This window comes from Sarcophilus harrisii, chromosome 3 (genome assembly GCF_902635505.1).
Source record: "Sarcophilus harrisii chromosome 3, mSarHar1.11, whole genome shotgun sequence".
Lineage (NCBI taxonomy): Eukaryota > Metazoa > Chordata > Mammalia > Dasyuromorphia > Dasyuridae > Sarcophilus > Sarcophilus harrisii.
Window position 1 is genome coordinate 89,669,705 of NC_045428.1, and position 18,383 is coordinate 89,688,087.

Below are 18,383 nucleotides of genomic sequence, written 5' to 3' on the forward strand. Positions count from 1 at the left end.
TTACAAGAAATCATCAAAGAACTGCCAGATGTAATAGAATCAGAAGGTAAAATAGGCATTGAAAGAATTCATCGAACACCTTCTGAAAGAAACCCTAAAATAAAAACCCCAAAGAATATTGTGGCCAAATTTCAGAACTATCAGATTAAGGAAAAAATTTTACAAGCAGCAAAAAAAAAACCCATTTAAATACCGAGGTGCCACAATAAGGATCACCCAAGATCTGGCTGCCTCTCATTACAAAGAAGAAAGGGCCTGGAATATGATGTTCGAAAGGCACAAGAACTTGGGATGCAGCCAAGAATAAATTACCCAGCTAAGCTGAGCATTTTCTTCCAGGGAAGAAGATGGACATTTAATGAAACAAATGAATTCCATTTGTTTCTGAAGAAAAAACCAGAACTAAACAAAAAATTTGATCTCCAACCATACAACTCAAGAGATGCAGAAAAGGTAAAAATAACTGTTGAGAATTGTATTTCTGTTGTGGATATACAAAAAGAATACATGTATAATTTGATTGTACTGATATAACATAAAAAGGAAGTAGATATGGAAAAGGGATGATGGCAGAAAAAGGTGGGAAGGAGGGATAAAAGAGAACCAATCCACAAGAGGCAAAGAAACTTATATCTGAGGGAATTAGAGGGGAGGAACATTGTGAATCTTACTCTCATCAGAGTTGGCTCAAAGAAAAATTATTGACATTTGTTTTAAAGAAATTTCTCTCGCCTCATTAAAAACAGGGGAGAGAAAGGGAAAAGAAAAAGAGTAATAAGGGAAGGAAGGGAAAGACTCAAAGGGGGAGGAGGGATTATAAAGAGGATAAGCATTGTGATCAAGAGGGTACATAAGTTTAAAAGGGAGAGGGTTGGGGAGGCAAGAATAAGTAAAGCATAATCTGGGGGTATTAGGATGGCAGGAAATACAGATTTAGTAATTCTAACCGTAAATGTGAATGGGATGAACTCCCCCATAAAGAGGAGGCAGATAGCAGACTGGATCAAAAGTCAGAACCCTACAATATGTTGTTTACAAGAAACACATTTAAAGCAGGGAGATACATATAGAATAAAGGTAAAAGGCTAGAGCAAAATTTATTATGTTTCAGGTGAGTCAAAGCAGTAGGTAGCCATCCTTATCTCAGATCAAGTAAAAGTAAAAATTGATCTAATTAAAAGAGATAAGGAAGGAAACTACATCTGCTAAAGGGTAGCATAAACAACGAAGCAATATCAATATTAAACATATATGCACCAAGTGGTATGGCATCCAACTTCCTAAAGGAGAAGTTAAGAGAGTTGCAAGAAGAAATAGACAACAAAACTGTAATAGTAGGAGATCTCAACCTTGCACTCTCAGAATTAGACAAATCAAACCACAAAACAAATAAGAAAGAAATTAAAGAAGTAAATAGAATATTAGGAAAATTAGGTATGTTGGATCTTTGGAGAAAATTGAATGGAGATAGAAAGGAATATACTTTCTTCTCAGCAGTTCATGGTACCTATTCAAAAATTGACCATATATTAGGACATAAAGACCTCAAAATTAAATGCAAGAAAGCAGAAATAGTGAATGCTTTCTTTTCAGATCATGATGCAATAAAAACTACATTCAACATAAAGTTAGGGGGAAATAGACCAAAAAGTAATTGGAAACTAAACAATCTCATCTTAAAGAATATTTGGGTGAAGCAGCAAATTATAGATACAATTAATAATTTCACTCAAGATAATGACAATGATGAGACATCATACCAAAATTTGTGGGATGCAGCCAAAGCGGTAATAAGGGGGAATTTTATATCCTTAGAGGCTTATTTGAATAAAACAGAGAAAGAAAAGATTAATGAATTGGGCCTGCAACTAAAAAAACTAAAAAAAGGCCAAATTAAAAACCCCCAATCAAATACTAAATTGGAAATTCTAAAATTAAAAGGAGAAATTAAAAATATTGAAAGTAAAAAAACTATTGAACTAAATAATAAAACTAAGAGTTGGTTCTATGAAAAAGCCAATAAAATAGATAAGCTTTTGGTAAATCTGATTAGAAAAAGGAGAGAGGAAAATGAAATTAGTAGTCTTAAAAATGAAAAGGGAGAACTTTCCACCAATGAAGAGGAAATTAGGGAAATAATAAGGAGTTATTTTGCTCAACTTTATGCCAATAAATTTGATAACCTCAGTGAAATGGATGACTACCTCCAAAAATATAGACTTCCCAGACTAACAGAGGAGGAAGTAAATTCCTTGAATAGTCTCATTTCAGAAAAAGAAATAGAACAGGCAATTAAACAACTCCCTAAGAAAAAATCCCCAGGACCAGATGGATTTACATGTGAATTTTACCAAACATTTAAAGAACAATTGGCCCCAATGTTATATAAATTATTTGATAAAATAGGGAATGAAGGAGTCCTACCAAATTCCTTCTATGACACAGACATGGTACTGATACCTAAACCAGGTAGGCTGAAAACAGAGAAAGAAAATTATAGACCAATCTCCCTAATGAATATTGATGCTAAAATCTTAAATAAGATATTAGCAAAAAGACTACAGAAAATCATCTCCAAGATAATACACTATGATCAAGTAGGATTTATACCAGGAATGCAGGGCTGGTTCAATATTAGGAAACTATCAATATAATTGGCCATGTTAATAACCAAATTAACAAAACCATATGATCATCTCAATAGATGCAGAAAAAGCATTTGATAAAATCCAACATCCATTCCTATTAAAAACACTTGAGAGTATAGGAATAAATGGACTTTCCTTAAAATAATCAGCAGCATCTATTTAAAACCATCAGTAAGCATCATATGTAATGGAGACAAACTGCAACCATTCCCAATAAGATCTGGAGTGAAACAAGGTTGGCCACTATCACCGTTACTGATTAATATTGTGTTAGAAACGCTAGCTATAGCAATAAGAGCTGAGAAAGAGATTAAAGGAATAAGAATAGGCAATGAGGAACCAAATTATCACTCTTTGCCGATGACATGATGGTATCTAGAGAACCCAGAGATTCTGCCAAAAGTTATTAGAAATAATCCACAACTTTAGCAAAGTTGCTGGTTATAAAATAAACCCACATAAGTCATCAGCATTCTTATATATCACTAACAAATCCAACAGTCAGAGTTACAAAGAGAAATTCCATTTAAAGTAACTACTGATAATATACAATATTTAGGAATCTATCTGCCAAGGGAAAATCAGAAACTTTATGAGCAAAATTCAGACCACTTTTCACACAAATTAAGTCTGATCTAACCAATTGGAAAATATTAAATGCTCTTGGATAGGCGAGCAAATATAATAAAGATGACAATATTACCTAAACTAATCTATTTATTTAGCGCTATACCAATCAGACTCCCAAAAACTATTTTAATGACCTAGAAAAAATAACAACAAAGTTCATATGGAAAAACAAAAAGGTCAAGAATTTCAAGGGAATTAATGAAAAAAATCAAAATGAAGGTGGCTTAGCTGTACCAGATCTAAAAATTATATTATAGAGCAGCAGTTACCAAAACTATTTGGTATTGGCTAAGAGAAGATTAGTTGATCAGTGGAATAGATTAGGTTCAAGGGATAAAACAGTCAACAAATATAGCAACCTAGTCTTTGACAAACCCAAAGACCCCAGCTTTTGGGATAAGAACTTACTGTTTGATAAAATTGCTGGGAAAATTGGAAATTAATATGGCAGAAACTAGGCATTGATCCATACTTAACACCATACACCAAGATAAGGTCAAAATGGGTTCATGACCTAGGCATAAAGAATGAAATTATTAATAAATTAGAGGAACACAGGATAGTTTACCTCTCAGACCTGTGGAAGGGGAAGGTCTTTATGACCAAAGCAGAACTAGAGATCATTACTGATCACAAAATAGAAAATTTCGATTATACCAAACTGAAAAGTTTTTGTACAAACAAAACTAATGCAGACAAGATTAGAAGGGAAGCAATAAATTGGGAAACTATTTTTACAGTCAAAGGTTCTGATAAAGGCCTCATTTCCAAAATATATAGAGAATTAACTCTAATTTATAAAAATCAAGCCATTCTCCAATTGAAAATGGTCAAGGATATGAACAGACAATTCTCAGATGAAGAAATTGGAAACTATTTCTAGTCATATGAAAAGATGCTCCAAGTCATTATTAATCAGAGAAATGCAAATTAAGACAACTCTAAGATACCACTACACACCTGTCAGATTGGCTAAGATGACAGGAAAAAATAATGATGATTGTTGGAGGGTATGCGGGAAAACTGGGACATTGATGCATTGTTGGTGGAGTTGTGAACGAATCCAACCATTTTGGAGAGTAGTTTGGAACTATGCTCAAAAAGTTATCAAACTGTGCATACCCTTTGATCCAGCAGTGTTACTACTGGGATTATATCCCAAAGAGATTATAAAGAAAGGAAAGGGACCTGTATGTGCATGAATGTTTGTGGCAGCCCTTTTCATAGTGGCTAAAACTGAAACTGAATGGATGTCCATCAGTTGGAGAATGGCTGAATAAATTGTGGTATATGAATATTATGGAATATTACTGTCTCTGTAAGAAATGACCAACAGGATGATTTCAGAAAGGCCTGAGAGACTTACACGAACTGATGCTGAGTGAAATGAGCAGGACCAGGAGATCATTATATACTTCACAACAATACTATATGATGACCAGTTCTGATGGACCAGGCCATCCTCAGCTATGAATCAACCAAATCATTTCTAATGGAGCAGTAATAGACTGAACTAGCTTGCCTGAAAGAACTCTGGGAGATGACTAAAACCATTACATTGAATTCCCAATCCCTATATTTATGCACACCTGCATTTTTGATTTCCTTCACAAGCTAATTGTACAATATTTCAGAGTCTGATTCTTTTTGTACAGCAAAATAACGTTTTGGTCATGCATACTTATTGTGTATCTAAGTTATATTTTAATATATTTAACATCTACTGGTCATCCTGCCATCTAGGGGAGGGGGTGGGGGGGTGTCGGGGTAAGAGGTGAACAATTGGAACAAGAGGTTTGGCAATTGTTAATGCTGTAAAGTTACCCATGTATATATCCTGTAAATAAAAGGCTATTAAATTAAAATAATAATAATAATAATAAAAAAAAGAAAAAAAAGGAAACAGGAATGTAGAATATTATATTTTATATTTTCCTTAATAAGTCAGAAGTAAAAATTTTTACTTTAACTGTTGAAGGTTACTCCTCACGTCTTGTGAGGAAAAGAAAAAGAAAAAGGAAATAAAGATTTATCAGTTATCAAGGAAAAAAATGATCATATCCCTTTGCAAGCTTACTTACATGTAATGAACATGAAAAATGTAATTAGATTTTGGTTTGGAAATATCATTTCCTCCTTTGGTAGACTTACTAGTACTGATATTAGTATCTTAAAGAGTAAAAAAGAATCTGTCATAATTGATAAGGCACTCATGAATTGAGTGGATTCATTATCTTTGAAGGGACTAAAAAATCTGTAAATAAAAGTAGCTAATTGTTACACTCTCTCTTAGGAAAAGGATAATCATATCTTCTTTAAGATTTTGAATGGAAAGGTTTCTCTAAACAGCAAAATTAGTGGAGATTTAAATATACCATAAGGAAAAAGTAAATAATTCTGGACCTAGAAAATTATTGCCTGCATCTGATGTCTCTCCTTATCATCAGGTTGATCACAGAATGATAATTTCTTTTCTTTTCCTTTTTTTGGAAATCTTTCTCGGAAGAGAAGACCATTACCAACAAAATGACAGATGTTCTAAAGCATAGAATTAACATCTCACTTCTAAATATTTTTTCTTGAGGATGAGGACTGTATTTTATTTCTTTTTATATCCTTAGCTATTAGCACATGCCTGGTACATAATATCTATTAGTAAACATTGATTGATTAGCTGAAAAACTGTTAAATCATCATGGATTCCTAAAAGGAAGATAACTGGAAACTTTGGCATTCTCATTCAGGTCATATTTGACATTCCAAGAAATCCTTGCAAGGGCATATCTCTTTGGTGAGTACATGGAATTATTGTCAGAAGGGATGTGTGATAGAGACTGTCCAGAGATCTTATGTTCTTCCCTATCCATTCTTTAGGAGCTTATTCAAACACTGATTGACTTGAGTAAATGCCAATTTATCCATAAATAAATTATGTATTTTAATGACATGCAAGACAAGAAAAAGACAAGAAAAAATTCTGGTGGAAACAATTCTTTTAATGTTTAATTTGACCAAAGGAAGACAAACTGGATGGAATTCATTTTTTTATAATCCTATTTTCACTCAAAGTTTTTGGTTGGATAAAATATAATTTACAAATTTCACAGAATTATTTCCTTTCAGATACAAACATATATGGTGGTAGTAATGGGAGAAATAGTGCATGAATCAATGTTATATTTCTTAGAAGTCTTTGCAGAGCCTTCATCTTTTATATAGTCTTTTGGTCAGAACTTGAATCCTGGGATTTCATCGGTGTTGGTTGGCTATTCTCATGAAGTGAATTCCCTCCATTATTGCAACAACTATTCTGAGATTCAGTCTGAGAGTTGATTATGAATTGTCTAAGGACAAATAGTTTCTAGGTGACTTGCAAGAGCCACATGGGCAGTATGTTTCAGAGGCAAAATTTGAATCCAGGAATACCTGATTGAGGCTAGCTTTCTATCCACCATGCCATGGTACCTCTTATTATTCCTATGATCTTCAGATTCTTGAGGCTTGGAAAAGGTCTTTTTGCTGAAAATGATGAGGCAATAGTCACTTTAAATTGGTCATCTTGTCAGTTAGGTAATAATGAAGATAGAAAATGGGATCCTGGAATCATATCAGTCTTCTGTTACAAAGCAAATAAAGCAGAAATATTTATTTACTCCCCTGAAAGCAGAATAGAATAGCTTAACCCTGAAGGTCTCTTTCAAATTTATGACTTTAGAATATTTGATTGCAATGATGAGGATCAATAATGAAGATGATCGATATAATTACACTGATCATGTTATTTGCTTAGTTTGCTGCTTATAGAAAGTCCTTAGGTTCTCCTTTCTTAGTAATAAATACATAATTATTCCACAATGTAGCTATGATTTCATCAAAAGAGATACTACTTCCAATTAAGCAGAGTTAACAAGCATTTATTAAGCATATAATGCCAATTTATTATTTAGTTAAATAATGATATAAAACAAGCAACAATTTATTATTATTTTATTTCAGGTGCTATGTAAAATTTGACTCTATCAGTAGAAGTTGCTATCTTGTGACTGTTGTCCATGCCTTCTCCTAAATATCTAAAAGGGTTACACTAAACATGCCAGGGCCTTTTCTCATGTTTTGATGATATTATATTGATGCTATTAGAAGACACCAGCAATAAATTTGTTATTGTTCATTCTAGCTATGTGACTATCCAATTTTTTTGAAAAAAAAAGTATATATCTGATAATTGTCTTTACCTTTATTTTTATTTTTTTAATTAAAACTTTTTTATTTTCAAAACATATGCATAGATAGCTTTCAACACTCACCCCTGCAAAACCTTGTGCTCCAAATGTTTTTCCTCCTTCCCTTACCTCCCTGCTCTAGATGGCAAATAGTACAATATGCATTAAACATATTCAATTCTTCTATACATATTTCCATAATCATCATGCTGCGCAAGAAAAAATAAAATCAAATAAAGAAAAAATGAGAAAGAAAACAAAATGCAAGCAAACAACAACAACAAAAAGTGAAAATACTATGTTATGATCCATACTCAGTCCCCACAGTCCTCTCTCTGAGGGCAGATGGCTCTCTCCATCACAAGACCATTGGAACAACCTTGTTGTTGAAAAGAGCCAAGTTCATCAGAATTGATCATCATATAATCTTTTTATTGCCATGTAGGATGTTCTCTTGGTTCTACTCACTTCACTTAGCATCAGTTTATATAAATATCTCCAGGCCTTTCTGAAATCATCTTGTTGATCAGTTTCTTATAGAACAATAATAATCCATAACATTCATCTACCATAACTTATTCAACCATTTTCCAACTGATGAGCATCCACTCAATTTCTGGTTTCTTGCTACTACTAAAAGGATAGCTACAAATGTTTTTGCACACATAGGGTCCTTTCCCCTTTATTATGATATCTTTGGGATACAGGCTCAGTAGAGATACTGCTGGATAAAAGGATATACACAGTTTGATAGGCCCCTGGGCATAGTTTCAAATTGCTCTCCAGAATAGATGGATCAGTTCACAACTGTACCAACAATTTATTAGTATCCCAGTTTTCTCACATCCCCTCCAACATTCATCATTATCTTTTCCTTGATCTTAGCTAATCTGAGAGGAATGTAGTGATACCTGAGAGTTGTCTTAATTTGTATTTCTCTGATCAATAGTAATTTAGAGCATTTTTCATATGATTACAAATGGTTTTAATTTCTTCATTTGATAATCATCTGTTCATATCCTTTGACCATTTATCAATTGGTGAGTAGCTTAAATTCTTATAAATTCGAGTCTATTCTCTATATATTTTAGAAATGAGACCTTTATCAGAACTCTTAAATGAAAAATTTCCTCCAGTTTACTGATTCCCTTCTAATCTTGTCTGCATTTGGTTTTGTTTGTACAAAAAACTTTTTAACTTAATATAATCTAAATTATTCAATTTGTATTCAATAATATACTCTATTTCTTCTTTGGTCACAAATTTCTTCCTTCTCCACAGATCTGAGAAGTGGACTATCCTCTATTGTTCTAATTTGCTTTTAATACTACTATGTCTAAATATAAATCCATTTCAACCTTATCTTGGTAGAGGGTGTTAGATGTGTATCAATGCTAGTTTCTAGCATACTAATTTCCAATTTTCCTAGCAATTTTTGTCAAATAGTGAATTCTTATCTGAGAAATTAGAATCTTTTGATTTATCAAATACTAGATTACTATAGTCATTGACTATTGTGTCTTGAGAACCTAACGTATTACTCTGATAGAAGCCAGTACCAAATAGTTTTGATGAAAGGTCAGTACAGCTAAGCCACTTTCATTTGCAAATTTTTTTTCATTCATTTCCTTGAAATTCTTGACCTTTTGTTCTTCTAGGTGAACTTTGTTATTATTTTTTCTACTCTGTAAAATAATTTCTTGGGAGTTTAATTGGTATGACACTGAATAAATAGATTAATTTAGGTAGATTTGTCATTTTTATTATATTAGCTTGGCCAGTTGTCTTTACCTTTAAAGGTCTTCTTTAATTTCCCATTTGTAATATGCTCTTTCTTCTTTTTTATCCACCAACTGTTTTTCTATTTTCTCTTTTGGTGATACTAAAGTTTAATATTCCAAAGACTATTATTGGCACAGGACATCAATGGAAGAATTTTCATGTTAAAAATATATTTATTATAGTCTCTCAAAGGTAATCCAATTTGCTCTTTTTCTCAAGTTTACGTCTAGCTAATTATCCATTAGTAATGTCTGTCCAAGATACATATATTGTAAAAGTGGCAAAGAATTGTAAACTAATGTGATGTACATCATTTGAGGGAAAAACTTAAAGTTTATTTAATTGAATATCTTCATTTACAGGTAAAAATATGGTGACCCAGAGAAGTTAAGTAACTTGTTTAATGTCACACAAATAAGTTGCACAGATAGAATTTGATACTGTCTTTTGATTCCAGTGTTTATACTATTCTTGCTGCCTCATCACCTCTCTGATCTCAGTTTCCTAATCTAAAAAATAATAAATGAAAAGAGTTGTGTCTGTCTTATGTTTTATTGTGAATTAATTCTCTCACAGGCAAACCCCCAGGGCAAATGGAATTTTCTCTCAATCTTACATTAATTTATTTATTTTGTTTTTTGGGATATCTTTTGTTTTCATATTATAGATATTTCAACTTTTTCTTTAGGATTTAACACTCCCTTTTGATAAGGGAAAACAATTTTGGGGAATTTTTCATTCACTTTAAACAATATGTATTATATTTTGATGAGTAGTTTTTGAGATCTTACATTTCTGCTGAGTTGGGGATTTACTGAAATGGTAGTGATAGTGGTAGTAGGGAATATATTTCTCATCTGATTTCTGGGATGTTAATTGGATTCTTATTTACTCTTATTTACTGGTTACTTATTTACTTACTAAATTATTTAATAATTTACTTATTAATTGGGTACTTATTTACTCTGAATATTACTTTATTGGGTACTTATTTAACTGCCATTTTGGGATATTTTTATTTGATTCTTATGAAGATATGATATATTTTATATGGGTTTTGTTAATTTAGTTTTGCATCACTTTATACAAATCTCCTTATGTCTCTGAATTCCTTATATTTGTCACACAATGCATAATCATATTCTATTAGTTATATACCATAGTTTTTTTTAGCTCCTCATTAATTGATGGGGACCCATTTTTTCCTTTGCCAAGACAGAATGATGCTATGAATATATATTTTATATATATATATGTAATATATATATATATGTAGGTGTGTGTATACACATGTATACATACTGACATATTAATACTACATAGTGGGATTTTGCTTGTTCTTTGACTTGTTTGATATAAATGAGCAATAAAGTATGCATGGCTTATTCATTTTCCTTACATAATACCAAACTACTATTCAATTCATAACTTTCACAATAGCATATTAGCATGCCTGTTTACAATTCCTACTAAGTTCTGTCATATATCTGATTTTAATGTTAAATTTTTTAAAATTTGCATTTCTTTTATTGATCATTTATCTATTGGGTAATTGTTTTTGATATTACATATTTGTATTAATTACACATGAAAATTAATATCAGAATATTATTGCTGGTATTTGATACACATTTTTCCTAATCAAATATTTTTCTTCTAATTCTTTTATTTAATTTACATGCAAACATTTAATGTACTCTGGCTTATCTTTTTTTAGATGACATCTTCTGACCCTAGTTAAGAATTTTTCTCCTAGCAATAGTTGCCTGATATCATTCTCACCTTTTAATTTTTTTCCCCTGTGACCTTGTCTAATCAAATCATATACCCATTTTGAGTTAATTGTGGCATATGGATTAATTTATTGATCTAAATCTAATTTCTGTCAAGTTTTCCAACAGCTCATGTGCAAAAAATAGTTCCTTTACTAGTAATTAATGTTCTTTGTTCAGTTATTTCTTTCTCTTATTTAATCCATGTTACTGATCTATTTTTCTTTTTTGTTTTAGCACTGCTAAACAATTTTGATACCTCATACTTTAAATATAGTCTGGGGTCTGGTAATTCTATGTCCCCTTCCTTATTTCTTTAATTTCCCTTGAGATTCAGAGATTTTTTTTTTTTTTTTACTCTTTTTAAAATGTTTTTGTTCTTATTTCATATATTTAACATATCCCTTTAGTAATTTGATTGGCATATAACAAAAATTGGTAAATTAAGGTAGTTTTATTCTTTTCTTTATATTTGTATTACTTAACCAAAAAGAGTGTCTATACAATTATGTGCCTTACTATTTTTGTAAAGAGTATTTTGTAGTTAACATTTTGTAACTGAATTTTTATAAATCTTGTGTTTGTGTCAATGAGTAACTTAGATATTTAAGCATTTTGATGACATTTTGAATGTGATTACTTGTATTCATTCTTCATGATGTTTATTACTCTATAAGGAAATGCAGATTTTTTTGGGTCAATTTATTTTGAATTATTCTACTTTTCTTAACCTATTCATCACCTCTTTCTTTTCTAGTGCTCTGGGATTTTAGAAGTATATAATACTATCTGCAAATAGGGTATTTTGTCTCCTCTTTGTTGATGTTTAATTTTGGCATCATTGCTATAGCTAGTATTTCTAGAAGAACAGTGAAATTTGCTGCATTACTGTTTATACTCAGAAACTTTCTTGTGCTTCTTCATTGCCAGTAAGACTAGTTCTAGATTTTACATATGTACTTTATCAAAGTTATGGACTGGCCCTGGCTAGAATTTTAAAGTTTAAAAAAAAATGTAAATGAAAACTGTATTTTATCAAAAGTTTTTTCTATATCCTTAAATTAATCATGATGTTTCCATTATCTTCTATAAACATAATTATGTTACATTTACCTCAATGTTAAGCCATCCTTGCAAACTTGAAAAGACTCAAATTTAGTTACAATGAATTATATTCTGGATATATTGTGAAAGTTTCCTGAAATGTAATGATGAATATTGGAGGGGATGTGGGAAAACTGGGCCACTAATATATTTTTGGTGGAGTTGTGAATTTATTCAGTCATTCTGGAGAGCAATTTGGAACTATGTCCAGGAGGCTATCAAACTGCATACCCTTTGACCCAGCAGAATTTACTGGGCCTGTATCCCAAAGAGATCATAAAAAAGGGTAAAGACTCACATATGCAAAAAATGTTTATAGCAATCTATTTTATAGTGGCAAAGAACTGAAAGTTGAGTTGATGCTCATCAGTTAGAGAATAGCTGAATAAGTTATGGGTATATGAATATTATAGAATATTATTGTTCTATAAGAAATGACCAGCAAGATGATTTCAGAAAGTCCTGGAGAGACTTACACAAATTGATGCTAAATGAAGTGAGTAGAAACAAGAAAACACAGTACACAGCAATAAGATTATACGATGATCAATTCTGATGGACATATCTCTTTTCAACAATGAGGTGACTCAGGCCAGTTCTAATGGTCTTGTGATGAAGAGAGCCCTTGGCACCCAGAGAGAAGACTGGGGACTGAGTGTGGATCACAACATAGTATTTTTACATTTGTCATTGTTGTCGTTTGCTTGAATTTGTTTTCCTCCTCATTTTTTTCTATTGATCTGATTTTTCTTGTGAACCATAATAATTGTGAAACTATATATAGAAGAATTGCACATGTTTAACATATTGGATTACTTGTGTTCTAGGAGATGGAGTCAGAGGAAGGGAGGGAGAAAAATTTTTTGGAACACAAGGTTTTGCAAAGGGTGAATGTTGAAAACTATCTATGCATGTGTTTTGAAAATAAGGTTTTATGTATAAAAAAGAAAGTTTTCTGGTAAGGATTATATTTGTGATTTTTGCATTGATATTAATTTAATTTGGTCAATAGTTCTCTTTCTCTTCTTTGCCTGACTCTGAATAATGTTAGGCCCTATCTGACTCATAAAAGTTTGAAAAATGCATATTGCCTCTATTTTAGAGAATTTTTTTGTATTATAGTCTCTAATTTTCTTTTAAATATTTAATCTATCAAACATTTGACAAGACTTATAAATTTTACCTTATTAATATATTTTATTCTGGTAATTCGATTTTTCTTTTATTTGTTTAGTTTAGCTAATTGTTAATCACTTTTATTAGGCTTTGAAAAACATACTTTTTAGTTTTGCTTTGAATTTTTATGATATTTTATTCAAATTTCTCAATTTCTTTAATTTTAAAAATTCTTTTTTAACTTGATTTAGAGACTTTAAAATTTTATTTTCTATTTTACATTTATTTGACCCTGTCTTTTTCTATTTTATTAAAATAATTTTTCAGGAATGCAAGTTTTCCCCTGGGGACTTCCTTAGCTTCATCCCTTAAATTGTACTATGCTTTTTTATAATTATTATTGTTTTTAAGACAATTATTTATTTTTATTTGCTCAATTCTTTGAAAATATTCTGTGTATCATTATTTAGTTTTCATCTAATTGTTCATATTTCTTTTACTTATTGCTATCTTATTTTTTTTATAATCTGGAAGGAATACATTTTTTTCTATTTCTTTTATGATCTTGCACAATACTCATTTTTGTGAGGGTATTGTGTGATGCTAAAGTATATGTTTTATTAAATATTTTTTCCAGTAATCACCAAAGTTCTGTCAAATCCAAGTCTTCCAACAATGCTCCATGTTTTCCATTTTGTTCATCTTTTCACTGGATGTTTCCTTATCTGAGAAAAGCATATTAAAACTATTATTATGTTGCATTTTCTATTATGATAGTTTCTGTTTTGGTGGTATTTTCTCTTTGCAACTAGTTAGTTTTAACAATGTGGTTACTATGTGATTTGGAGTGCATACATTTAATAGTCATTCTTGTAAACTTATTGTCATCCATGATTTCTCATTTGTACTTACTATACATATTTGATCCTTCATCAAATCTTGTTGTTTTGACTTTTGCATATTTTTTTATATCTATATTCTTCTCTCCATTTACATGTCAACCAACCTAATTTATTCCCTCATCACTTTTAATATAGACTGTGTTAAAAGCCTTCTAACTGGTTTCCCTGATCCAAGTCTTTCTTTACTTTAACCCACCCTCTGATCAGCTGTCCAAGTAATTTTCCCTTAAATACAGTTCTAGGACACTTCTCTCTGTCAATTAATTCCAGTGTTCTTTTTTTTTTTTTAATACCTCCAGGAACAAATGTAAAATCTTGTTTGGAGGAGCCACTCAATTAGTTAATTAATTAATTGATTAATTAATTTTGGGAGTCTGACTTCTCATCCTTCAAGGATCTTTATATTTTGCTTACATTTCATGCATTTTGAATTTCAGTTACATAGATATTCATGTTGTTCCTGGAACACAGGACTCCATTTCTTATCTCTATGTCTTCACTCTGGCTATTCCTCATACTTGGAATGCTTTGTCTCCTTACCCCTGCTTACTAGCTTCCTTTAAGAATAACTTTCACATCAGGTAGATGGTACAGTGGATAGAGCATTGGCCCTGAAATCAGGAGGCCCTGAGTTCAAATGTAGCCTCAGACACAATACTTCCTAGCTGTGTAATTCAGAGGCAAGTCCCTTAACCCTAATTGCCTCATAAAAAAAGTTATTTTAATTTCTATCTTTTATAGTATATCTGTTCCAGTTTTCTTTTTTTTTCCCCCTTCTTCTACAGTGCCTTTTCTTGGATAATTTCTATTTGTTCCTTTTACATAGGAGCTTGCATTTTTTTTTTTTGTCTCCTTCACTAGAATATTGATTCTTTGAAGAAAGGGGCTATCATTGTGCCTTTCTTTGTACTTGGAGTGCTTAGCACAGTGCCTCGCACATAACAACTCCTTTAAAAATATTTCTTGGCTGGTGTAATTGGGAGAAGAGCTGCTATAGTGTTCTGGTTGGTTTTCTGGAGGTTTCAGCAGCTTAATCACCATGAGAATAGCCAGAGATAAAGTCCAAAAATCTTTATTGTCTCCTTTACAACCTTATCTCCTTGCCTGGGGCCTGAGCCAGCTTTCTGGAGATCCTCTGGAATGTGTGTCTTGGTTTCTGTTGGGGAGGTAGGAGGAGTACCACCACAGTCTCTATCTTGAAGTCTGTCTCAGTCTGAGAGCTTGTGCTCCAACTTCCAGTCCTCTTTCTACCCCAAGTCTGTTCCGGTCCTGTTTGATCCCCCTCTAGTTCTGACTCTGACTTTCTTAAATACTCTATTACAATTAAATCTATCCATCATACTGAGTTTCTAAGCCAATCATTATATCACTAGGGAATCATCATTTGTTGTAAGATTAATTCAATCATGCTGAATTAGAGAACTATTAATCACCTTGCTAAACTAGATAACCACTGTTTTATCAATTCCACTGAGTTAGCACCTTGTTTAAATCAATCATACAGAGTTTCAGCCCTCTACAAGATGCCTGTTGATCTAACTTGTCTTCCAGAATTTCCAGGAATGGATTTATATTTGGACACTAGTGTAACAAGAAGCTACTTCTTCCACATGGCAGACACAGGCATTTTGCCTATTTATATTAGATATTTAAGTCACAACAACAATCAACAGCTGGACAACAGGAGAGTCATCCTCTTATTCAAACCATTGGTGAAATTATTCTGTCCTTAATACACTTAATATTGGTAACACATTTTAGAAAAGATTGCTTTTTACACAAAAATCTTCCAAACAGTGCTTTTTTCCTAAGTCATAGTGTTTGTAATTTATGTATAGACTGCAAATAACTCCCTAAATATTCTATTCCAAAGTTTACAGCGATACTCATATTTTTATTTCATTCTGACATTTGTGAACAAACTACTCAGTTATCTAAACTATGAAAATCATTACAAATTACTCTTTGTTTTAACTACTAGAAAGTTCAACATAAGATTCAAGCTTCTGCTACAAAATCCATTACTTTTGGTCATCAGACTTATATCCAAAGCTATGGAAAGAGAAGATTCAAAGTATAGCTTCAATGTTATGATTTTTGTAGTCTATTTAAGACACTTCAGTAAAATGGTGTTTAATATCACAGTCTGAAATTAGGTGAAGATCAAAGGAATTTGGAATAGAAAATGTAGCAATTTATGGGACTGAGAAGTTATGATACAAGTTTAGCAGTCTATTCTCCCAACTGGTATGGCTTATACTACCATCAGAACACCAGCACTTTATCCACAACAAGTGATCCAGTTCTCTTATCCATGCAAGCGTAACTTCAGCCCAATGAAAACTGGATTTGATCTTTCTAAACTTAAACTTATGATCCTATCTTTGAGGGAGATGGTCATCATATCTTCTTCCAAAATCTCTGCCTTTTTGGGAAGATGGTGATGGAAGCATCAAATACCCTTAAGGATGATGAACTGTACTATAGTTGAAGTGGGCCAGATTGTCTGGACTATAGGCCTTTACTTCCCCATTTTAACTATACTCTACCATGAGTAATGGCTTATAGGAAAATCTCCTGTGGTATAATGATGGCAAATTCTCTTGTGCTGCAGAGAGAGGTAGGAACCCCTGGTGAATGTCTCCCCATTTTTTCCTACAATGCCACCTAGCAAAATTTCCAATGCTGTCCTTTTAGTGTCTTTTCAGGTTTCTTTCTCCTTCCTTGTCTCAGCATTCCTAGGTCTGCTCTGCTCGTAAGACTATTATGAGAATCAAATACGATAATATATCTATATATCTATATCTATCGAGAGAGAGAGAGAGAGAGAGAGAGAGAGAGAGAGAGAGAAAGAGAAAGGGAGGGAGGGAGGAGGTGTTTTGGAAACTGTAGTGTTATTAAGGCAAAGTGCAAATTATATTATTATCTATAATGTATCAGATAACTTTGCTTTCTTTTCAGGTTATCATTTTGGGATGATCCTTTATATCCTCCTCTACAACATGGGGTTAATACTTACTAGCATTTCAGGTAAACTACAAAAAAATCCCTCAAACTTTAATGATCAAAATGAGCCCTGAAATCAAATCAGCAATTTGCTGCATTGGGAGCAAATGGCCCAGTGAGCTCTGCTCATTATTTTGAATTCTCTCTATGGTTTGCATACAGTTTTCTCTAGAGTGTATTGCTTTCCACTTCACAGAAATCTTCGATGTAAACATGGATCTAAGCAGAGCAAAGCAAAACAAAAGGCCTTTTTTGAAAGTTATGTTCTTTTACAGCTTTTAAGCTAGCTGCTTTCCCTGTTTCAACCTTACTGATCCTGGAGGGAGCTGAGGAATGGGCAGCCTATCAGAAAACAACAAGCATTGAAAAATTTGGAAAGGATGAACAATATTACCACCGCTAGCTTACAGTATGCTTTTCCCCTGGCTAACCATTGCTTCACATTGAAATTGTGAAAAATTACTTCTGAAGCCACAGCCTTGTCCTTCATCCTCCCCCCTAAATTAGAAGATATATATATATATATATAAAGAAAATCTTGCTAATCTTGCTATAATCATTTCCAAGTGAGACGCTAATGGACACCCAACAGTTAGGGCCAACAGTGAAGCCAGAGGTGTGAGCAAATGAAATCTCACAAGAACTGAGAAGGAACGTAGTGATATTTTATATAACATAATAACTCACATTAATCATAAAACAATAGGATCACAGCTCCAGAGTAAGAAGGGATATTAGAGGACTCCCTCATCTTCCAGATGAAAAAAACAGATCTATTTTCTTACCTCCCTCTCTTTTGAGACCACCTCTTCCCCATTCCTCAGCTTTCCATTTCTGTAACCATAATCTATTAAATATTTCTACTGTTTTTGAAAAGGGTGCATAATATACTACCCTATTCTTCTCTTCCTCATCCTTATAATTTTTCAAACTGACCTACCAATCCCTGGCTACCATTTGCCTAAATGTGTTTTTCCTATCAGAAAATATGTTTCTTTAAGGCAGAGACAGTGTTTTCTTTTGTAGGTATTTTAGGCTCATCGTGTCCCAAACTATATTCATTGTCTTCCACTCCCAAATCCTTTCTTCTTCATAATATTCTTATTCTTGAGGGAAATGCCACCATTTTCCTTATTAAATAGTCTCTAAATCTAGGTATCACCCTTGGCTCCTCACTTTCTCACATCCAATCATTTGCCA